The sequence below is a fragment of the Helianthus annuus genome, chromosome 4 (genome assembly GCF_002127325.2).
Source record: "Helianthus annuus cultivar XRQ/B chromosome 4, HanXRQr2.0-SUNRISE, whole genome shotgun sequence".
Classification (NCBI taxonomy): domain Eukaryota; kingdom Viridiplantae; phylum Streptophyta; class Magnoliopsida; order Asterales; family Asteraceae; genus Helianthus; species Helianthus annuus.
Window position 1 is genome coordinate 100,657,215 of NC_035436.2, and position 22,509 is coordinate 100,679,723.

The 22,509-nt window shown below is 38.7% G+C and overlaps 2 long non-coding RNA genes across 2 annotated transcripts; both read left to right on the forward strand.

Annotated features, from left to right (window-relative positions):
• The first annotated feature begins 13,389 nt into the window (after positions 1-13,389).
• On the forward strand, positions 13,390-15,913 carry LOC110866423. The gene is made up of 3 exons (XR_002551387.2): positions 13,390-14,042; positions 15,234-15,315; positions 15,753-15,913. It is a non-coding gene; the product is annotated as an uncharacterized LOC110866423 (long non-coding RNA).
• A 3,195-nt stretch (positions 15,914-19,108) lies between these two features.
• Positions 19,109-22,193, forward strand: LOC110866427. The gene is made up of 3 exons (XR_002551388.2): positions 19,109-20,322; positions 21,514-21,595; positions 22,033-22,193. It is a non-coding gene; the product is annotated as an uncharacterized LOC110866427 (long non-coding RNA).
• The last annotated feature ends 316 nt before the right edge of the window (positions 22,194-22,509 follow it).

Below are 22,509 nucleotides of genomic sequence, written 5' to 3' on the forward strand. Positions count from 1 at the left end.
TCGATATAATAATTTTTTTAATAATGAAAGTAAAAATAAATAATTTATTAATACAAAGTTTGATTTTGATGATAAATAATTTGGTTCGATTTTATGTCTAGCATTGTATATACTATAGTAAAAGTTTAGAGTTTATTAGAGAAAATTACATCATCGAAAAAATTAAGAGTAAATTTGTATATTATAAATAAAAAATAAGAGGTATGTGTCACACCCCCAAAATCCACCTGCGGATAACACCCGCTTCGAGGGCGTGACTGACCAGGATCCAGCCACCAATTATACTGAGCATTGAATTAATAGTAGAAATATTTAATATCCAAAATAGTTAACAACATCGGAGTTTAAGTTTGATAATTAGTTTAACAAAACAGCGGAAGCATAACCAAAGTAGTTTTAAAGATAGTTCTGAGTTCAAAATAATTCACCCAATACACGGGTTTGACGAACACTACACATCCCCAAGCAGCAGCTCCTGAGTCACTGGTTACCTGCAAAGCATGCAATAAGGGGTCAACAATAATGCTGAGTGAGTTCACTAGTTGTCCAGTTTTAGTTTACCAAAAACTTAAGTTGTTTAGATAAAGCATTTATAATCACGTTGTGGGGAGCTACCCCATCTGTAAGCTCACTAAACTGTAGATACCGAAACTGTTGACGGAATATAAATATTCGTGCCCCGAGTCAATGTCTATCGTCATTGACCATGTTGCAAGGTCTACTAGTTCACGCCCGATCTCCCCCGGTCACGGTGTGAGGTTGTCAAACCTAATAGCGCTATCAACTAATAACCCGTTCGCCCCCGGCGATTAATCGGTACTGTAAGCAGGGACTTAAAGTGATAGAGTTTCATTTAGTCTGGCTAGTTGTGATTTATAAATAGTATCCAAACGTATCTCCCCCGGAGATAGTAATTACCCATTCTGTTTTCCCCCGGAGTAATGGGTCGAAAGTATTTTCCCAAAGTTGGTAGTTTGTTCGTGTCCCTCCGCGGGACGCATGCTTTTAGTGTGTGAACTCACCTTGGGTTGCTCGGCAGATTAGGTTACTTGGTCAAACACGCTGGTCACCACGTCCTAACATGGTTACCGGTATAGGTCAGGTTTATTGTACAAGCAATCACGCAATACTTACAAACAACTAGCACGTATCATGCATAAAATTAGACAGTGGGTTATTGGGCCGGCCCTAACACTTTGCACAAGCAAACAGTAGCACGTAGTCCAGTTAACAGGTAGCCCATATTACACATAATGGCCCAATAACCAAAGTGGACAGCCCAGTCGCAACCAGATGGTCTCGAGTCGCAACCAGGTGGTTTCGGCTTGTCACGCTGTGGTTGCGAGTCGCAACCGTCGTAGTCTCGAGTCGCAATCGTGAGGTTTCGAGTTGTCATGCTATGGTTGCGAGTCGCAACTGCGTGGTCTCGAGTTGTCATGCCATGGTTGCGAGTCGCAACTGCGTGGTCTCGAGTTGTCATGCCATGGTTGCGAGTCGCAACGGTGCGGTTGCGAGTCGTAATGCTGTCTCTTTCATGTACACGTGATGATCCAGATGCATCAGTCCAATATGTACTATGCAATCAGGCCCAAATCAGGAAACAACCAATAAGGTTTCCACTAACACTTTGCCTAATCTGACTATTAGTAAACTTAGATCAAACTTTGCCATTTTTGAAATCTTCAAACCACATTCAACAAGTTCATCCTATATTCATAAATTTCTAGGGTTTTCATGTCAAACATAACCATACATTTTAGACCAAAATCACATATTTCGTCAAGATCAACATGTAAGAATAAAGAAACATACAATATATATCCGAAATCCTAAGTTTAACATCATCATTTTGCAAGAAACAATGAAGCATAGTATGTTTAGCCATAATCATTCTTAGACTACCATTTGTTAGTCATTTTAAACATGTCACCAAGCATTCAAACCTAAGGGTTTACACATATAGTCAATCTTCACAACCATTCATAAAAATCATGCATAAAACTACTAACCAAGCATTTCTTAGTTTATTCAACACAACATAAATCCTTATGCACATAATAATTAGCACTAACCGGTTGTGAAGAAGAAGAAGGAGCCGAAAACAAAGAGAAGGGAACCGAGAAGATGGAGTGTCCGAGTGATGATCTTGACCGAGATTCCTTGTCCGAGATCCTTGAGCTTGAACCGAAAGTTGGGGAAGAAAATGGTGTTGTTGTTTGGGGTTTCTAGTTTGAGAGAGAATAGGAGTGTATGTGTAGATATGTTTGTGTAGCAAATGAGGGAAAGTGGGGGAAAGTGGGGATCTATATACAAGGTTCGAAGTAGGCTAAGGGATTTCGGCCCAAACCGGTTACGGCCCAAGAGGCCCACTCGAGACCGAGTGGCCCACTCGCAACCGGGTGGTTGCGAGTCATGGTCTCGAGTCGTGGTCTCGACTCACATACATATATATATACATACACAACACACATATCATGTAAAAAGTCACGTTTCCATTTAATAATATTTATATATACACGAAATATTACAAGGTGTTCGTTCGGAAAAACCTAGAGTGTCACATTATCCCCAAGTTTTAAGAACTTTCGTCCCGAAAGTTAAGGCAGCCACTGCCAAGCTAGCGTGTTTCAACGGGGTGTCACATCATCCCCCCGTTAGTTTGGAATTTCGTCCCGAAATTCAGTTGTAGCTTCAGTGCTGGGGGTTTCGTTTGGGAACAACTGGGGATACTTAGACTTCATCTGGTCTTCCCGCTCCCAGGTAAACTCTGGGCCACGCCGTGAGTTCCAACGAACTCGCACGAGAGGTATCTGGCTACGTTTGAGGGTTTTGATCTCTCGATCCGTGATCTCAATCGGTTCCTCAGTAAAGTGTAGCTGTTCATCAATAGTGAGTTCCTTGAAAGGAATTATAAGTGTTTCATCTGACAGGCACTTCTTCAGATTAGACACGTGAAAGACATTGTGCACTGCACTCAGCTCTGCAGGCAGGTTCAATCTATAAGCAACCTTACCGATTTTCTCGGTAATTTCGAATGGTCCAACATATCGCGGATTCAGCTTGCCTCGTTTACCGAAACGGACCACACCCTTCCAGGGTGAGACTTTAAGTAGAACCCGGTCCCCGACCTGGAATTCTAGTGGTTTCCTACGCTTGTCAGCGTAGCTTTTCTGACGGTCACGAGCTGCCGCCATGCGTTGCCTGATCTGGGAAATCTTTTCCGTTGTATCTACCACCAGTTCTGGGCCTGTGAGTTGACTGTCACCTATCTCCGCCCAGCAAAGGGGTGATCGGCATTTACGACCGTACAGTGCCTCAAAAGGTGCCGCCTGAATACTAGTGTGGTAGCTGTTATTGTAGGAGAATTCCACCAGCGGTAGATGCTTCTCCCAGTTCTTGCCAAAATCGATCACACATGCTCTAAGCATGTCTTCCAGGGTTTGGATGGTGCGTTCAGACTGCCCATCCGTTTGTGGGTGGTAAGCGGTGCTCATGTCCAAACGTGAGCCAAAGGATTTGTGCATAGCTTGCCACAACTCGGAAGTAAAACGAGCGTCTCGGTCGGAAATAATAGAAGTTGGCACCCCGTGCCTCGAAACTACTTCCTTTAAGTAAATTTCCGCCAAGGTAGAAAACTTGTCTGTTTCCTTAATGGCCAGAAAGTGTGCGGACTTAGTCAATCGATCTACTATCACCCAAATAGTATCATTCCCGTGTTGAGATCTAGGTAGCCCCGTAACAAAATCCATGGAAATTTGCTCCCATTTCCACTTCGGGATTTCGGGTTGCTGGAGTAGGCCTGCTGGTTTCTGATACTCAGTCTTGACTCTTGCGCAGGTCAAACATTTGCTAACGTATGCTGCTATGTGGGCTTTCATGCCAGGCCACCAGTAAGTGGTCCTTAAGTCGTGGTACATCTTATCTGAACCAGGATGTACTGAATAACGGGACTTATGGGCTTCGTCCATCACCAGTTCTCGTAGATCTCCGTAAAGTGGGACCCAAATGCGCCCTGCCACATAGTAGGCGCCGTCTTCTTTTTGTTCTAGTCGTTGTCTCGATCCTCGCAGGGACTCAGCCCTGATGTTTTCTGGTTTCAGAGCTTTGGTCTGAGCATTTCGGATCTGGGTAGGGAGGTTAGACTGGATGGTGAGTTGTAACGCTCGCACGCGCTTGGGAGTAGTGTCTTTTCGGCTGAGGGCGTCTGCCACGACATTGGCCTTGCCCGGATGGTACTTGATGGCGCATTCATAATCATTCAGAAGTTCGACCCATCGACGTTGTCGCATGTTTAATTCCTTTTGTTTGAAGATATGCTCGAGACTCCTGTGATCGGTGTAAATGGTGCACTTGGTACCGTACAGGTAATGTCTCCATATCTTAAGCGCAAAGATCACTGCTCCTAGTTCCAAGTCATGCGTAGTGTAGTTCCTTTCGTGTGTCTTGAGTTGTCGAGAGGCGTAAGCAATAACTTTGTCGCGTTGCATTAACACACAACCGAGCCCATGGATGGATGCATCGCAGTAAACCACAAAGTCGTCAGTGCCTTCAGGCAACGAGAGAATAGGAGCACTACAGAGATTATCCTTAAGTCTCTGAAAAGCAGATTCCTGTGCTTCATTCCACTTGTAGGTGACGCCTTTCTGAGTGAGCGTAGTGAGGGGTTGTGCAATCTTTGAGAATCCCTGAATGAATCTGCGGTAGTAACCTGCCAATCCCAAGAATTGGCGAACTTCAGTGGGAGTCCTAGGTGTAGGCCAGTTCTTTATCGAGTCGATCTTTGCAGGGTCGACGTGGATTCCATCCTTGTTAACCACGTGCCCAAGGAAATGGACTTCTCGAAGCCAGAAGTCGCATTTCGAGAACTTGGCATACAATTGCTCATTGCGAAGGAGTTCGAGGATAAGGCGCAGGTGCTGTTCATGCTCTTCCTGACTTTTCGAGTAGATCAGGATGTCGTCTATAAACACGATCACAAACTTGTCGAGGTAGGGTTTGCATACTCGGTTCATGAGATCCATGAATACCGCAGGCGCGTTGGTCATCCCAAAGGGCATAACGAGGAATTCATAATGACCATAACGAGTTCTGAATGCAGTTTTGGAGATGTCTTCATTACGGACCCTTAGCTGATGATAGCCTGATCGCAGGTCAATCTTAGAATAGTAGCTCGATCCTTGCAACTGATCGAATAGGTCGTCGATTCGCGGGAGAGGGTAACGATTCTTGATGGTAACCTTGTTCAGCTCACGATAGTCAATGCACATTCGGAACGTGCCATCCTTCTTCTTAACAAAGAGTACCGGTGCTCCCCAGGGTGATGAACTAGGGCGAATAAACCCTTTATCCAATAGTTCCTGTAGTTGAGTAGAGAGTTCCTTCAATTCTGCGGGGGCTAGTCGATAAGGCGCACGAGCTATGGGCGCTGCTCCGGGAGCTAGCTCGATTTGGAATTCGACCTGACGGTGGGGAGGGAGTCCAGGTAATTCCTCAGGAAATACCTCGGGATAGTCACGTACTACCGGAAAATCTTCAATCCTCTTTTCCTTTTCGTGGGTGTTGGTGACGAGTGCTAAGATAGCGGTGTGCCCTTTTCGTAAACACTTCTGGGCCTTCAAGAAAGAGATAACGCCGGAGATTTCTCCGCTTTTGCCACCTTGTACAATGAGGGGTTTGCCAGAACGACGGGGAATACGAACTGCTTTCTCTTGACAGAGGATCTCAGCGCGATGCTTGGATAACCAATCCATACCAATAACGACGTCGAAGCTTCCAAGAGTAACAGGGAAAAGATCGATACTAAATGTCTGACCAGACAACTCTAGTTTGCAGCCTTTGATAACATGTGAGGCCTCGATGTTTCTACCATTAGCTAACTCGACAATATGAGGAGAACTTAGTAACGAAAGCGGACGCTTAAGCTTCTTACTAATACGTAGGGACACATAACTAGCATCGGCACCGGAATCAAATAATACAGAAACATAACGATCATCGAGTAGGAACTTACCCGCCACGACATTGGGGTCATTCCTTGCTTCTCCAGCTCCAATCACAAAAGCCCTTCCTCTAGCACCATTCCCAGCATTGTTGTTCTGATCGTTGTTTCCAGCTCCCTGATTGTTGTTGCGGTTCTGGTTCAGTTCAGGGCAATTCTTCTTGTAGTGCCCCTCAGCTCCACACTGGAAACAACCCTTGGCATTCCCGTGATGATGTTGCTGCTGGTTCTGCCCCACGGGACGTGGACTCCTACAGTCCTTGGCCTCATGCCCCATTTTGTTACATCGCTGACACTGGCTTTTCCCACAAGGCCCACTGTGGTGTCGATTGCACTTGTTGCACTTGGGGTGGTTACCGCGATAGCCACCCTGTTGTTGAGTGCCCTTGTTATTTTCAGTTTTCCTTTGCTGTGCTGGGGCCTGAGTGGGGTTAGCATCCTTGCTTTGATTTCCTTCCCACTTACGCTTGTTGTCACTAGAAGTTCCGACAGTAGCACTGATCCTTTTGGGCAACCTGCCCTCTTCTACGGCCTGATCAGTGAGTTTGTGAGCAAGTCGAACGATCGGCTGAATGGTAGTGTGGTTGGCTGAAGTTACATGGCTTCGAATTTCCGGAGCCAAACCCTTGATGTACAGTTCGATTCTTCGATACATAGGTCGAGACATGTTTGGGCAAAGAGCAGCATAGTCATTGGACAACTTGGTGTAGGTTTCAATCTCTGACCCAACCATCTTAAGCGCATAGTACTCATTCTCAAGCTTGTGGATGTCATCCCGGTGACAGTATTCCTCCTTAATCATGTCCTTGAAATCCTCCCACGCAGTAGCATTAGCAGTTTCCAAACCAAACATCTGAATTTGCGCCTTCCACCAAGAAAGCGCGTTTCCTTCAAGCGTAGCAGTAGCAAACTTCACCCAATTCGCAGGGGGACACTCACAGACAGCAAAGACAGCTTCAACTTTCTCAATCCAATGTAGAAGACCTATGGCACCCTCAGTGCCGTTGAAAGGGAGAGGCTTGCAATCCATGAAGGTTTTGAAAGTACACACGGGTGGTTGCGCAGGTGCATGCTGACCTGTTCGTGAGAAGCGAAGCGTATAGGTTTAGAGGCGAAAAGACGTTGTGACGGTAGGATCTAAACATCCTAAAACAACGAGCTTACCTATAGGGTGAGCTGCGAAAGCCGCAGCCACTGTGTTGAGCAGGTTAGTGAACTGAGCCTGAGTCATGTTGATGTTTCCCCTTCCACGTCCACTCATTGTCTTCATAATCAGAAAACACAGTATGAGTGTGATGTAGCGAGAATGAGATAGAAGAGAGAGGTGTATCTATCTAACTAGGCACACTAGTACGTATAGCAAAACAGGAAACATAAAGTAAGCAAACAAGTAAACACTGGTCCGAGCTATGAGGTCGAAAGTGTTGAGCCTTGCACTTGGAGTGTAGTGTCGTCGCGAGTCACAGGTTATAGTCTGGTTTTTCTCAAAAAGATTTTCCCCTTTTTAAAACCAAGTTCACTATAACCAATGGCTCTGATACCAATCTGTCACACCCCCAAAATCCACCTGCGGATAACACCCGCTTCGAGGGCGTGACTGACCAGGATCCAGCCACCAATTATACTGAGCATTGAATTAATAGTAGAAATATTTAATATCCAAAATAGTTAACAACATCGGAGTTTAAGTTTGATAATTAGTTTAACAAAACAGCGGAAGCATAACCAAAGTAGTTTTAAAGATAGTTCTGAGTTCAAAATAATTCACCCAATACACGGGTTTGACGAACACTACACATCCCCAAGCAGCAGCTCCTGAGTCACTGGTTACCTGCAAAGCATGCAATAAGGGGTCAACAATAATGCTGAGTGAGTTCACTAGTTGTCCAGTTTTAGTTTACCAAAAACTTAAGTTGTTTAGATAAAGCATTTATAATCACGTTGTGGGGAGCTACCCCATCTGTAAGCTCACTAAACTGTAGATACCGAAACTGTTGACGGAATATAAATATTCGTGCCCCGAGTCAATGTCTATCGTCATTGACCATGTTGCAAGGTCTACTAGTTCACGCCCGATCTCCCCCGGTCACGGTGTGAGGTTGTCAAACCTAATAGCGCTATCAACTAATAACCCGTTCGCCCCCGGCGATTAATCGGTACTGTAAGCAGGGACTTAAAGTGATAGAGTTTCATTTAGTCTGGCTAGTTGTGATTTATAAATAGTATCCAAACGTATCTCCCCCGGAGATAGTAATTACCCATTCTGTTTTCCCCCGGAGTAATGGGTCGAAAGTATTTTCCCAAAGTTGGTAGTTTGTTCGTGTCCCTCCGCGGGACGCATGCTTTTAGTGTGTGAACTCACCTTGGGTTGCTCGGCAGATTAGGTTACTTGGTCAAACACGCTGGTCACCACGTCCTAACATGGTTACCGGTATAGGTCAGGTTTATTGTACAAGCAATCACGCAATACTTACAAACAACTAGCACGTATCATGCATAAAATTAGACAGTGGGTTATTGGGCCGGCCCTAACACTTTGCACAAGCAAACAGTAGCACGTAGTCCAGTTAACAGGTAGCCCATATTACACATAATGGCCCAATAACCAAAGTGGACAGCCCAGTCGCAACCAGATGGTCTCGAGTCGCAACCAGGTGGTTTCGGCTTGTCACGCTGTGGTTGCGAGTCGCAACCGTCGTAGTCTCGAGTCGCAATCGTGAGGTTTCGAGTTGTCATGCTATGGTTGCGAGTCGCAACTGCGTGGTCTCGAGTTGTCATGCCATGGTTGCGAGTCGCAACTGCGTGGTCTCGAGTTGTCATGCCATGGTTGCGAGTCGCAACGGTGCGGTTGCGAGTCGTAATGCTGTCTCTTTCATGTACACGTGATGATCCAGATGCATCAGTCCAATATGTACTATGCAATCAGGCCCAAATCAGGAAACAACCAATAAGGTTTCCACTAACACTTTGCCTAATCTGACTATTAGTAAACTTAGATCAAACTTTGCCATTTTTGAAATCTTCAAACCACATTCAACAAGTTCATCCTATATTCATAAATTTCTAGGGTTTTCATGTCAAACATAACCATACATTTTAGACCAAAATCACATATTTCGTCAAGATCAACATGTAAGAATAAAGAAACATACAATATATATCCGAAATCCTAAGTTTAACATCATCATTTTGCAAGAAACAATGAAGCATAGTATGTTTAGCCATAATCATTCTTAGACTACCATTTGTTAGTCATTTTAAACATGTCACCAAGCATTCAAACCTAAGGGTTTACACATATAGTCAATCTTCACAACCATTCATAAAAATCATGCATAAAACTACTAACCAAGCATTTCTTAGTTTATTCAACACAACATAAATCCTTATGCACATAATAATTAGCACTAACCGGTTGTGAAGAAGAAGAAGGAGCCGAAAACAAAGAGAAGGGAACCGAGAAGATGGAGTGTCCGAGTGATGATCTTGACCGAGATTCCTTGTCCGAGATCCTTGAGCTTGAACCGAAAGTTGGGGAAGAAAATGGTGTTGTTGTTTGGGGTTTCTAGTTTGAGAGAGAATAGGAGTGTATGTGTAGATATGTTTGTGTAGCAAATGAGGGAAAGTGGGGGAAAGTGGGGATCTATATACAAGGTTCGAAGTAGGCTAAGGGATTTCGGCCCAAACCGGTTACGGCCCAAGAGGCCCACTCGAGACCGAGTGGCCCACTCGCAACCGGGTGGTTGCGAGTCATGGTCTCGAGTCGTGGTCTCGACTCACATACATATATATATACATACACAACACACATATCATGTAAAAAGTCACGTTTCCATTTAATAATATTTATATATACACGAAATATTACAAGGTGTTCGTTCGGAAAAACCTAGAGTGTCACATTATCCCCAAGTTTTAAGAACTTTCGTCCCGAAAGTTAAGGCAGCCACTGCCAAGCTAGCGTGTTTCAACGGGGTGTCACAGTATGCGTTAAATTTAAACTAAATAATAATTATCTATAATTAAGTTGAAAAGGTTAAATAAAATTAATATTTTTAGTAGAAGAGTTATCTATAATTAATTAGAAGAGATTAAATACTAATTATCCATAAAAGATTAAACTAAATAATATTTAGTAGGAGCCTTATCTATAATTAACTAGAATAGATTAAACTAAATAATATATCCATAAGAGATTGGAAAGAAAATTAAAAGATACATACCAGATACTGATTTACTTGATATATTACGTACCACATTTTGATTTACCTGATATATACGGTTGGTATTATAATAAATACGATCATCGTGTTTTAATCCATATGAAGACACCTCAGATTCAGGTTAGTCAAATGATGATTACTGCTAAAAGTTAGTATTTTTTTTTTCATTTTCTATAATGGTTTTTTATTTGTTTTTATTTTCTATGTTGGTTTATGTACTAGTTTTATAACTTAATGTAATTTTTATTCATAATCTTAATTGTTAAAACACACTAGCCTTTAAAAATATAAAAATGATGTGGCAATTTCCATTCCATGGGATTGGAAAGTAGAAGCACCTCCCCTCAAGCGGAAAAGAGTGAAATCTAAAGTGGAAACGCTCCTCATAGCTTATACGTTTTTCATTTTATCTCTTTATTTAAATCTATATTTGATTATTTTAAAATAATGCTTTTTTTATATAATAACTAGTGTGGATTCACAAATCGTGTAGCCTTTATCCTCTACAATCATAGTACTATACATGAGATGTCTTTCTTCGGTGTCTATGCTTGTGCCAAGTTTTAAACAGTGTATATCACGGTTGTTTGGAGCATGCCTTCCCTCTTTCCTTCTTCAAATTGTTCATTTGGTTAGGCTACATGGTATGATGAGTATCCTTACTTGGAGGATGATCCGACACCTAGGCGTCACATCATAGTTCTCTTGAGGATGGTCCATCCCACAAAAATAATGAAAATGAGAAGATGATCCTACCCCACCATTTTAGTTGGTTTTTTTTAACATCCTCTTTTTTAACATTTAACAAATAAAATAAGAAAATATTTTCATTAATATTAAACAACATTACATAAAGTTAAAAAAAACATAAACTTTAAAAAAATCCTAATAACTTAAAAAAAACATAAACTTAAAAAAAACTGAAAAAAAAATCCTAAGCAGTAAAAAAATATTAAAAAACCTACTAGTCTTCATCCTGCATGTGGTCGTCTGGTTCGTTTTGAGCGTTGTTCAAAATGTACTCCACCAAGTCTGCTTGTAGGTTACAATGTGTGTACTCGTTACGTAGAGAGAACATGTTCGAATCTTGTTGACAACCCGTTCGCAAAACCTGTGCAAACATAGACGTGCGGTTCTTTCGGACATCATTAAATACTCGTCTAATGCATCGGGTGCGTACCCATATGCCAGTTGGCGAATGGCCGACATACATTTTTGTAAAGTAGTGAAACCCCTTTGCCCCCTAGCGTCGTATCGCAGTGTGAAAAACGGATCAGACTGGGCCATGTCGTCTGCGATACGTGAAAAAAGTCGACGACTCATTCGGAACCGACGTCGAAGCATCTCGTCCGTGTACACGGGTTCGTCGGCAAAATAATCGGTCACTAGTTTGTCGTGGGCGGCTACATATTTAAAACGAAAAATATATCAAATTCATTTTTAAATTTAAATAAACATACGGTAAAAAAAAAGTAAAGTGCCTTCTTTGTCTCGGTTTAATTTTGCTCGTCTAGTTTGCCGTTGGGACGACGCTTCAGAGTTTTCATCATCCGCCATGAAGTCTGAGCCGCGTACATACTCATGTTTTCGAAAAATGCGTCATTCTTGCCTGAAGATGATGAATACCACGTCGACGAAGAAGATGAAGAAAGTGAAGAAGGTGAAGACATGGTTAGTTTTGAGAGAGGGATGAGGTGGTAGTGGGTAAAAAATTGAGTAAATTACAAGTTTTGTCCTTTATGTTTACATCAAAGTTCAGGCGCTGTCCTTTTGGCCAAAAGTTTACAGGCGGTGTCCTTTACCTTTCAAAATCTTGCACGTTTTGTCCTTTAGACCAAATCTAGTTAGATTTTTTGGTTAAATCTAGTTATGTACAAGGCACATGAGGGTACAATTGTAATTTCACCTCCCAAGGACTATTGTGTAAGATAAATTATATCAAGGGGCTATTATGTAAAAATAAAATAGAACAAAATAATTTAAAATATTATTTTTGTAACCAGATATATATATCTATTTCTAAAATTAGTAACCACCTATCTCCACCACCATCACCCTTCACCGCCACTACTACCACCCTTCATCATCTACAACCACCGTCTCCAAATCAACTCATCAACCAAAAACCCCAAAACTAATAATCAAAGTGAAACCGGCTGTTTCTAAGTAAACTATCACATAGCTTTTGCTTCACAAGTTTCAACAGGCAAGAAAATGCCCAAATTCCTAATTTTCTTTCTGTTGTGATTCAACAATCAACAATCGATATTTTTAACATTCGACCAGCACTACAAAACTCCGTCAGAGCAGCTGTTTCAACAACTTTAAATTTCAAATCCAGATCCATAACTATATCGATATGAAACAATATCAAATCCAGATCCATAACCATATTGGAACAGATATATACACAAATTATCGAGATCTTCAGTGAAGAGAAACGACGATGACGTTGGATGGTGCGGCGGTGGTGGTGTTCAGTGTGATGGTGACAGTGGAAGGTACGGCGGAGAAACGGCGGTGATTACCAACAGTGACGGCGGCATTCCGGCGATGTCCAAACGACGGTGACGGTGGTGTTCAGTGTAAACAGTGACGGCGGCGTTGATTGCCAAACAGTGGTGACAACGACGTTCCGACGATTGCCAATCAATGGTGGTGGGCGGTGGAGAACAGTGGTTGTGGGAGGTGGAGGACAGTGGTAGTGTTGGTGAACATATTACAGGGATGAGCTTCAACAGGGATGGTGTTCTTGAGGGAGAGAAGAGAGAGAAGACTTTGAGAGAGAGTGCAAGGTTTCTATAATTAAATATTATTTTATTTTTATAAAATAGTCCTTGTATATAATTTATTTACACAATAACCCCTGAAAAGATGAAAAGACAAATATACCCTCATATGCAAAGCACATGACCATACTTAACCAAAAAAATCTAACTGCATTAGGGCTAAAGGACATAACGTGCATGATTTTGAAACGTTAAGGACAAAACTCGTCAAATTTAAAGGGAAAGGTGTAACGCTCCGCGTTTTCATAACTTTCCATATTTAGAAACCGTTGATTCATGTTCCTTTTTTTGGAAACTTCATATCCTTGTGTTCGTCGTTTCGCTTTAATCGTAAAAAAAAAAAAAAGAGAACTGACTAGAAACAACAACCAAAGTGTTTTTAACGCAATTGACGAACGTACACGTCAAAACCGACTATCGACTGTATTTTACGTGTTTTAAATACCAAAATTTTATTTTATTACGTTTCGCGGAGTTTGGGCTTTGAAAGCGGGTTCGTAGGAGTAAATGGGCCAATTAAAGCACGTGATTGGGCTTGTGGGTCTTGGGCCTAAGCCCATTAAAAGATTAACCCTAAGTATGTAAAATAGCAAGAAACCCTAAACTCCTTATTATTTTTTTCTTTTCACCAGCCGCTCATTACCCGATTGTTCCCTCCCATTTCATTTCCCTTACAATCTTATGTTCTAACACAAATAAGATTTCATCTCCTCCAAACACACACACCTGGACAAAAACAACCATCACCTCCTTGCACCTTATTCCCCCAGACGAACTGAAAACAACCAGCCACCACCCTTTGGTGGCGGCATACTGTGACTGAAGCACAGATCGAGAGGGAGACGTGCGAGGGGAGAGAGAGAGATGAACGAGAGAGGAACCGGCGGACGACAGCGGCGGTGAAGCCGCCTGAATTAACGACAGCGGCGACGGGGTCATTTGGGGTCTCTCTCCATTTCAAACTCGGTTCTACGGGAGCATCGAAGTCGTCGGAATTCTTACGTTGGATCCTCGTTCGTTATTCTGTTCTCGGTATACCCCTCTACCTTTGATCCATTTGTTTTTTTTCTCTTTTTATCTTTTTATATATATGTATCAAATGAAATTACAATAAGAATTAACCAATCACAAGATGAAATAACAGTAGGCTTTTCATGACTTTGTTCAATGGTTCTATTGTTAATGGAAACAAATGGTAACAAATGGGAGGTTTCTAAGTACAAACAAAGAAAAAAAAAGAATAAAGGAAAAGAAGGAAACATAAACAGTGGACATCGATTGCTTCTAAAATTCCTATAGTTGTTAATACTTGTTATCAATGTTCAAATGAATAAAAGAAAACATCTAAACAAGTTATGTTCGGAATGGTTAAGTATATTGAAGAAAAATGACTAACAGAGGAGTTTTGTTTGTGAAGATGATGATAATACACATTTTGTTTTAAAACAATCATATTCTTGTACAAGTTGGGTTTTGTAGTATAATGGAGAAGATGGCACATGGGACATTGTTTTTAGTTTTATAATTAATATATATGGTGGTGAAATAACCTACAATTTCTTTTTAATTTATTAAGATAGTTTATAAAGTGAAAAATATGCTTATTTAATTATTTCCATTGTTATGGAAAGTACCAAAGCGAAAATATGCCGCCTGTTTTTTTGCCACTATTTTGGGATTGTTTCTTTTTTTTCTTTTCATTTTGTTGATACTTTCAGAAATGCAATACTAGAACAAAAATTAATACATATTTATAATAATACATCAATCAGGTTAAGTATAAATCCATTTATATATAATTAATAAAAATCAGTTTATATATATATATATATTTTTCTTTACAAGTTATTTAGATAAATTAATTGTTATATTGGTACGGTGTGATGCTACATCTTAAACCGAGAGACTTGGGTTTGAACGGACCTGCTTGCGGGTCTGATACATTTTTTTATAATATATTTTTTTTATAACTAGCATACTGAAATATTAGTTAATTGAAATATTTATTTTAAAAACCACTTAAATAGTTACAACAGTTAGTTAATTGAATGCTTACAATTAAATTGAAACAACTAATAAAACATATTATTCTATTTATTTTCAATAGATCAAGAGCCATTGTATTTTAGATTAGATACAAGTAAATAAAATGTGCGAACACAAAAATTCAACCAAGTCTATTATCAATTCCATTTATTTAGTACTTTTCCAATCCTTGTCTAGGATAACCGTTTCGTTCGTTCTCTTGGATTATTCACCATCTTCACTCGTGCGTTATTTCAGGGAATTCTTATACGCAACCAATGTGAGTATACTCGTACTATTCCCCTTTTTACTTTTACCACTTTTGGGGGTGTAACATGTTTACCTATTGAAAAACTTACACATGAACACTTTGTTAAACACATGAACGTTCCTATAACATGCTTGTATACGTGATGACTTGATACTTTAAACTTGGGTTATTCTTATGTGTTGAACTTATCATTAACTTCGTACGAGCCAAACCTTGACATATGTAGCGCTATAGGATTAACGACCCGCCCGTAAACTTGAGGTTATGTCTTGAGCATATTGCGTTTTCTTGGTTTGATATGTTAGACACATGCCATATTTAATGTTTATCTTGAATCATATGCTTGCCATGAGGGATTGTTCACACTTTTTATCTTATGCTATGTACGTACCAAACTTGTATACTCGCCTTTGCTTTTGCATTGACTTTATTTTAACATGTTACAGGTGGATGTTGACGATGCATGGAATCTAGTAGGATGCTTAGATACACACTTAAAAAAATTTGTATTCATATTGTATTATTTCATTACTCATGTTGTTGTATTTTGTTTCAAAACCTTGTAATTGATTCTTTAGAAATGGAATGAAATGATTATTTAAATACTTGTCACAATTATTAGTGTTATGATGTCTCGAGCAATCTTCACACTTCGTCTCATCCCGATGTTTCCGCCATTGGTTGGGGTGTGACAGATTGGTATCAGAGCCATAACTATAGGGAATTAGGAAAAAGTAGGAATGCTTTAACCTAGTCTATAGTTTTAGAGCTTTATTCTCATGTATTGTTTGAAACTACCTGCATGCTACCTTATTTGCCTTTATTTGTCCTCTTTTCATCTTTCAAACATAAAGGTCACTTATGTGTTAACACTTGATATGCTATACTTGTTTTATTATGTGTTAATACTTGTTCCATTGTTCGATTTTTTATGTGTATTCTTGGTATATATCTCTATGTGTTGGTACTTGTTTTATTGTCCTATTCTTTATGTACCGTTCTTGAGGTGCATTCTTACGTATTTATGCTGGTTTGCGTAATCCTTTAACACACTCCCTTTTCTAAAGCATTTTCGTCGATTTTCTTAAACTCGAAAACACTCGTGTTGTACAAACGGGACGAGTTTACCAAAATAGGCGTGAAACCCACAATTTGGTAAACAACTCTCATCCCGCTTGATTTCATTTTGTTGCACGAAATTACACCATTAAGTTAGGAGTGAAATCCACATCTTAATGGAAATTTCAAATTTCAAATTTCAAATTCAATTTCTAGTGGACCCTCGTTAACGTGTCGAAATTAAATTTGACCCAACGTGTACCAACCACACTTAGGGTACGAAGTCGTCAAGCTAGGGGTGAAACCCGCACCTCGTCGACTAGTCCCACTCCTTGATTTTCAAAAATCCCGCCAAGTCTCGAAATTTCGATGGATTGGGAACATGTAATAACTGGAAGCGAGAGTATTCCACCTATTAGGCCAAAGCATGTTTTTTTTAATTCCAAAAGATCTTTCGATCACTTTGGTTAGTCAATGTTCCGTTTGGAACCATCCAAGTTTTATTCGAACTTACGCTTTATTATTTTCGATCTTTTGTCACTTTTGAACAATTTTTCGAGATTTCATCTTTGCGCAACATCATACTCTTACTTTTCATACGACTGTGCATTATTAGCATGCATGATTTCACGTAATTTTATTTACCCTTTTATAACAACGAACAGAGACATATCATCGAGATAGGAGTGATTTCCTTAACTTGATTAACTCCGCTTCTTTTCTCATCTTACAACGACATCATCAACGGATTTGGGGTGATTCCCTTATCTAGGTGATCGTTACCGATACTTTCTTTTAATAGACTATGTTATGTAAACACGATCCTTTATACATCTAAATCGATTATCGTTAGTCAAATCTCTAATTATTTCAAAATGCATTGTTTATATGAATGAACTTCTTATCCTACAATCTATATTTTCATATAGCTTACACACATGAAATTTTTTTTAACTTTTCCGTAGACACTTGTTTCTCGACATTCAGAATTTCACGAAATACTACCCGTCAACTTAGTCGGTCTAACAAAACCATTGCCCACGAATTTTGTATTCAACATAACTATTAGAACAAGCTCATCACATATCATTAAACTAGAGACTTTCTATTTTTAATTGAGAATCAAATCAACTTTTTCGCACACACCTATAAAATATTACCAGTATTATTTAAGCATTTACTAAAACTCCTTTCAAAACCAATAAAACATTTTTTTTTTACAATCACTAAGCTCGTATACTAAATTCCTTTTTCTAAGGATCAACTTTTCCTCAAGAATCTATAAACTTCAAAACTTTCTAATATAAAAGTTACTTAAAACGATGCAAGCTTGTTAATCACAAGAACTTTTCAAAACCTCGCTCGATACGCCAATTAAATTCAAAACACGTGGGCAAGGAAACTTCATAAGAACCGACAAATTCGCAACTATGTAAATTCTTTTAAAACCATAATAGCATTTCCATTCTTTTACAAAGTATCATTTCGCATAATCAAAGGATGTTTTCTTTTATATTCTCCTTACATTCACAAACTAGATTTTTACATTCCATGACAACTCAATCTATTTTAACTTCGCGTTTTGCGCAAACAAATAAATATGTATAACATTTTACACGTTTTAATCAATATCTCACAACAATCACACGCACGTCACTCGTTTTTTTTTCTTTCATACTCAAAACTTTTAATCTTTTACGCGCATAAACTTGTGTATTTCGATTTATACTGTAAACAAAATCATTAATTCCTATATCCATATTTATACATTTTATGCCTTCACTTATGTTCACACTTACACATTTATGTTATACTCATGATTCAAAATTCATACGTTTTACGTTTATACACACACTCACAGTTATACATTTACGTTGTCCTTACATTCATGTCTATACTACATTCGTATTCATATTCATACGAGTTATGTTTTCATTTGCACTTTTACAACTTTGTTACACTTATACTCATACACATTTATTTTATTCATACTTAAACATTCATGTTTTACACTTAATTTTCACATTTACATCCATACTCATGCATCTTGTGTTTATACTCATATTTATACTCGTATTCACACTCGTACTCGTGTTTATACTCTCATTTATACGATTTATGTTATACTCATACTCGCATTTATACGATTTATGTTATACTCGTACTCGCATTTATTCTCCCGTTTATACAATTTACGTTATATTCGTACTCGCATTTATACTCACGTTTATAAGATTTCTGTTATACTCGTACTTTTATTTGTACTCTCATTTATACGAATTGTGTCTATACTCACGTCATTCGTTTGTGCTCAAATTGTGCTCACATTTATGCTCATTTTTTTAATACACGTTATGCTTATACTTTTACTCGTACTCCTGGCATGCGTTTTGTGTTTATGCTCACTTGCGTGTTCAATTTAAACTTATACTATGCTCATGCTTTTACTCAAAAATTTATACATTCGCACATGTACACGGGCGAAACCCGAAGGATTCGCTTACGTTGGACTTATACTACTTGGAACGTAAACATGCTTATATGCTACATTTCTATACTCACGCATTTTTGTTTTCAAAGTTTATGTATACCTTGAATCATACGTAACTAGTACAAGCTATGCGGGTCATGCGACGATCAATATAATCGCGGGTGCACACGGGATTATAGTGATGGGAGTATGAGAAACCATAGAGTGTACTACTGTGTATGGTAAGACACGGGATGTAACATGACACCGAATACGAAACAGACGTAACGTGGTCAAAACATGGTGGATACGCCGTTGGTACTTCCTATATATAAGTGTTTTCACTATGTTACCAAACTTTTGTAAAACGTGCCGTGAGAAATTCAGTGTTTCGTAGACCTTTGGACCTAATTCAAACTTTAAACAACTCACGGACGCCTTATAACCGATTATCCACGACGAGACTCAATTCTTAACGCACTACTTTTGTCCATCCGATACGTATGACATTCTTATACTTGTAATCGCCTATTAGATCAATCGTTCCTCTTACATCTCCGTTATTCTCCGTTGTTCATACAAGCCTCAATTTTAAACGAATCTCTTCTCCTTGCCAAAATCCTTTCAAGTCTTGCTCTTGAATAAATTTCGGGACGAAATTTCCTAAAGGAGGGGAGACTGTAACGCTCCGCGTTTTCATAACTTTCCATATTTAGAAACCGTTGATTCATGTTCCTTTTTTTGGAAACTTCATATCCTTGTGTTCGTCGTTTCGCTTTAATCGTAAAAAAAAAAAAAAGAGAGAACTGACTAGAAACAACAACCAAAGTGTTTTTAACGCAATTGACGAACGTACACGTCAAAACCGACTATCGACTGTATTTTACGTGTTTTAAATACCAAAATTTTATTTTATTACGTTTCGCGGAGTTTGGGCTTTGAAAGCGGGTTCGTAGGAGTAAATGGGCCAATTAAAGCACGTGATTGGGCTTGTGGGTCTTGGGCCTAAGCCCATTAAAAGATTAACCCTAAGTATGTAAAATAGCAAGAAACCCTAAACTCCTTATTATTTTTTTCTTTTCACCAGCCGCTCATTACCCGATTGTTCCCTCCCATTTCATTTCCCTTACAATCTTATGTTCTAACACAAATAAGATTTCATCTCCTCCAAACACACACACCTGGACAAAAACAACCATCACCTCCTTGCACCTTATTCCCCCAGACGAACTGAAAACAACCAGCCACCACCCTTTGGTGGCGGCATACTGTGACTGAAGCACAGATCGAGAGGGAGACGTGCGAGGGGAGAGAGAGAGATGAACGAGAGAGGAACCGGCGGACGACAGCGGCGGTGAAGCCGCCTGAATTAACGACAGCGGCGACGGGGTCATTTGGGGTCTCTCTCCATTTCAAACTCGGTTCTACGGGAGCATCGAAGTCGTCGGAATTCTTACGTTGGATCCTCGTTCGTTATTCTGTTCTCGGTATACCCCTCTACCTTTGATCCATTTGTTTTTTTTCTCTTTTTATCTTTTTATATATATGTATCAAATGAAATTACAATAAGAATTAACCAATCACAAGATGAAATAACAGTAGGCTTTTCATGACTTTGTTCAATGGTTCTATTGTTAATGGAAACAAATGGTAACAAATGGGAGGTTTCTAAGTACAAACAAAGAAAAAAAAAGAATAAAGGAAAAGAAGGAAACATAAACAGTGGACATCGATTGCTTCTAAAATTCCTATAGTTGTTAATACTTGTTATCAATGTTCAAATGAATAAAAGAAAACATCTAAACAAGTTATGTTCGGAATGGTTAAGTATATTGAAGAAAAATGACTAACAGAGGAGTTTTGTTTGTGAAGATGATGATAATACACATTTTGTTTTAAAACAATCATATTCTTGTACAAGTTGGGTTTTGTAGTATAATGGAGAAGATGGCACATGGGACATTGTTTTTAGTTTTATAATTAATATATATGGTGGTGAAATAACCTACAATTTCTTTTTAATTTATTAAGATAGTTTATAAAGTGAAAAATATGCTTATTTAATTATTTCCATTGTTATGGAAAGTACCAAAGCGAAAATATGCCGCCTGTTTTTTTGCCACTATTTTGGGATTGTTTCTTTTTTTTCTTTTCATTTTGTTGATACTTTCAGAAATGCAATACTAGAACAAAAATTAATACATATTTATAATAATACATCAATCAGGTTAAGTATAAATCCATTTATATATAATTAATAAAAATCAGTTTATATATATATATATATTTTTCTTTACAAGTTATTTAGATAAATTAATTGTTATATTGGTACGGTGTGATGCTACATCTTAAACCGAGAGACTTGGGTTTGAACGGACCTGCTTGCGGGTCTGATACATTTTTTTATAATATATTTTTTTTATAACTAGCATACTGAAATATTAGTTAATTGAAATATTTATTTTAAAAACCACTTAAATAGCTACAACAGTTAGTTAATTGAATGCTTACAATTAAATTGAAACAACTAATAAAACATATTATTCTATTTATTTTCAATAGATCAAGAGCCATTGTATTTTAGATTAGATACAAGTAAATAAAATGTGCGAACACAAAAATTCAACCAAGTCTATTATCAATTCCATTTATTTAGTACTTTTCCAATCCTTGTCTAGGATAACCGTTTCGTTCGTTCTCTTGGATTATTCACCATCTTCACTCGTGCGTTATTTCAGGGAATTCTTATACGCAACCAATGTGAGTATACTCGTACTATTCCCCTTTTTACTTTTACCACTTTTGGGGGTGTAACATGTTTACCTATTGAAAAACTTACACATGAACACTTTGTTAAACACATGAACGTTCCTATAACATGCTTGTATACGTGATGACTTGATACTTTAAACTTGGGTTATTCTTATGTGTTGAACTTATCATTAACTTCGTACGAGCCAAACCTTGACATATGTAGCGCTATAGGATTAACGACCCGCCCGTAAACTTGAGGTTATGTCTTGAGCATATTGCGTTTTCTTGGTTTGATATGTTAGACACATGCCATATTTAATGTTTATCTTGAATCATATGCTTGCCATGAGGGATTGTTCACACTTTTTATCTTATGCTATGTACGTACCAAACTTGTATACTCGCCTTTGCTTTTGCATTGACTTTATTTTAACATGTTACAGGTGGATGTTGACGATGCATGGAATCTAGTAGGATGCTTAGATACACACTTAAAAAAATTTGTATTCATATTGTATTATTTCATTACTCATGTTGTTGTATTTTGTTTCAAAACCTTGTAATTGATTCTTTAGAAATGGAATGAAATGATTATTTAAATACTTGTCACAATTATTAGTGTTATGATGTCTCGAGCAATCTTCACACTTCGTCTCATCCCGATGTTTCCGCCATTGGTTGGGGTGTGACAAAAGGATACCGACTGCAATTTGGTACAAACATAAAGGACAAAAGTTGTAATTTACTCGTAAAAAATTGTATAAAAATGTTGAGTGTATATAAAAAGGGAAGAGTGTTTTATAAAATGTGAAAGAGATATGAGATTGTAGTGGGTGAAAAGGTGTGAAAAATGGTGTTAAGGTGGTGAATATTTATAATAAAACTGGTGAATTTGGTGAATATTTGAAATTTAGCCGTTT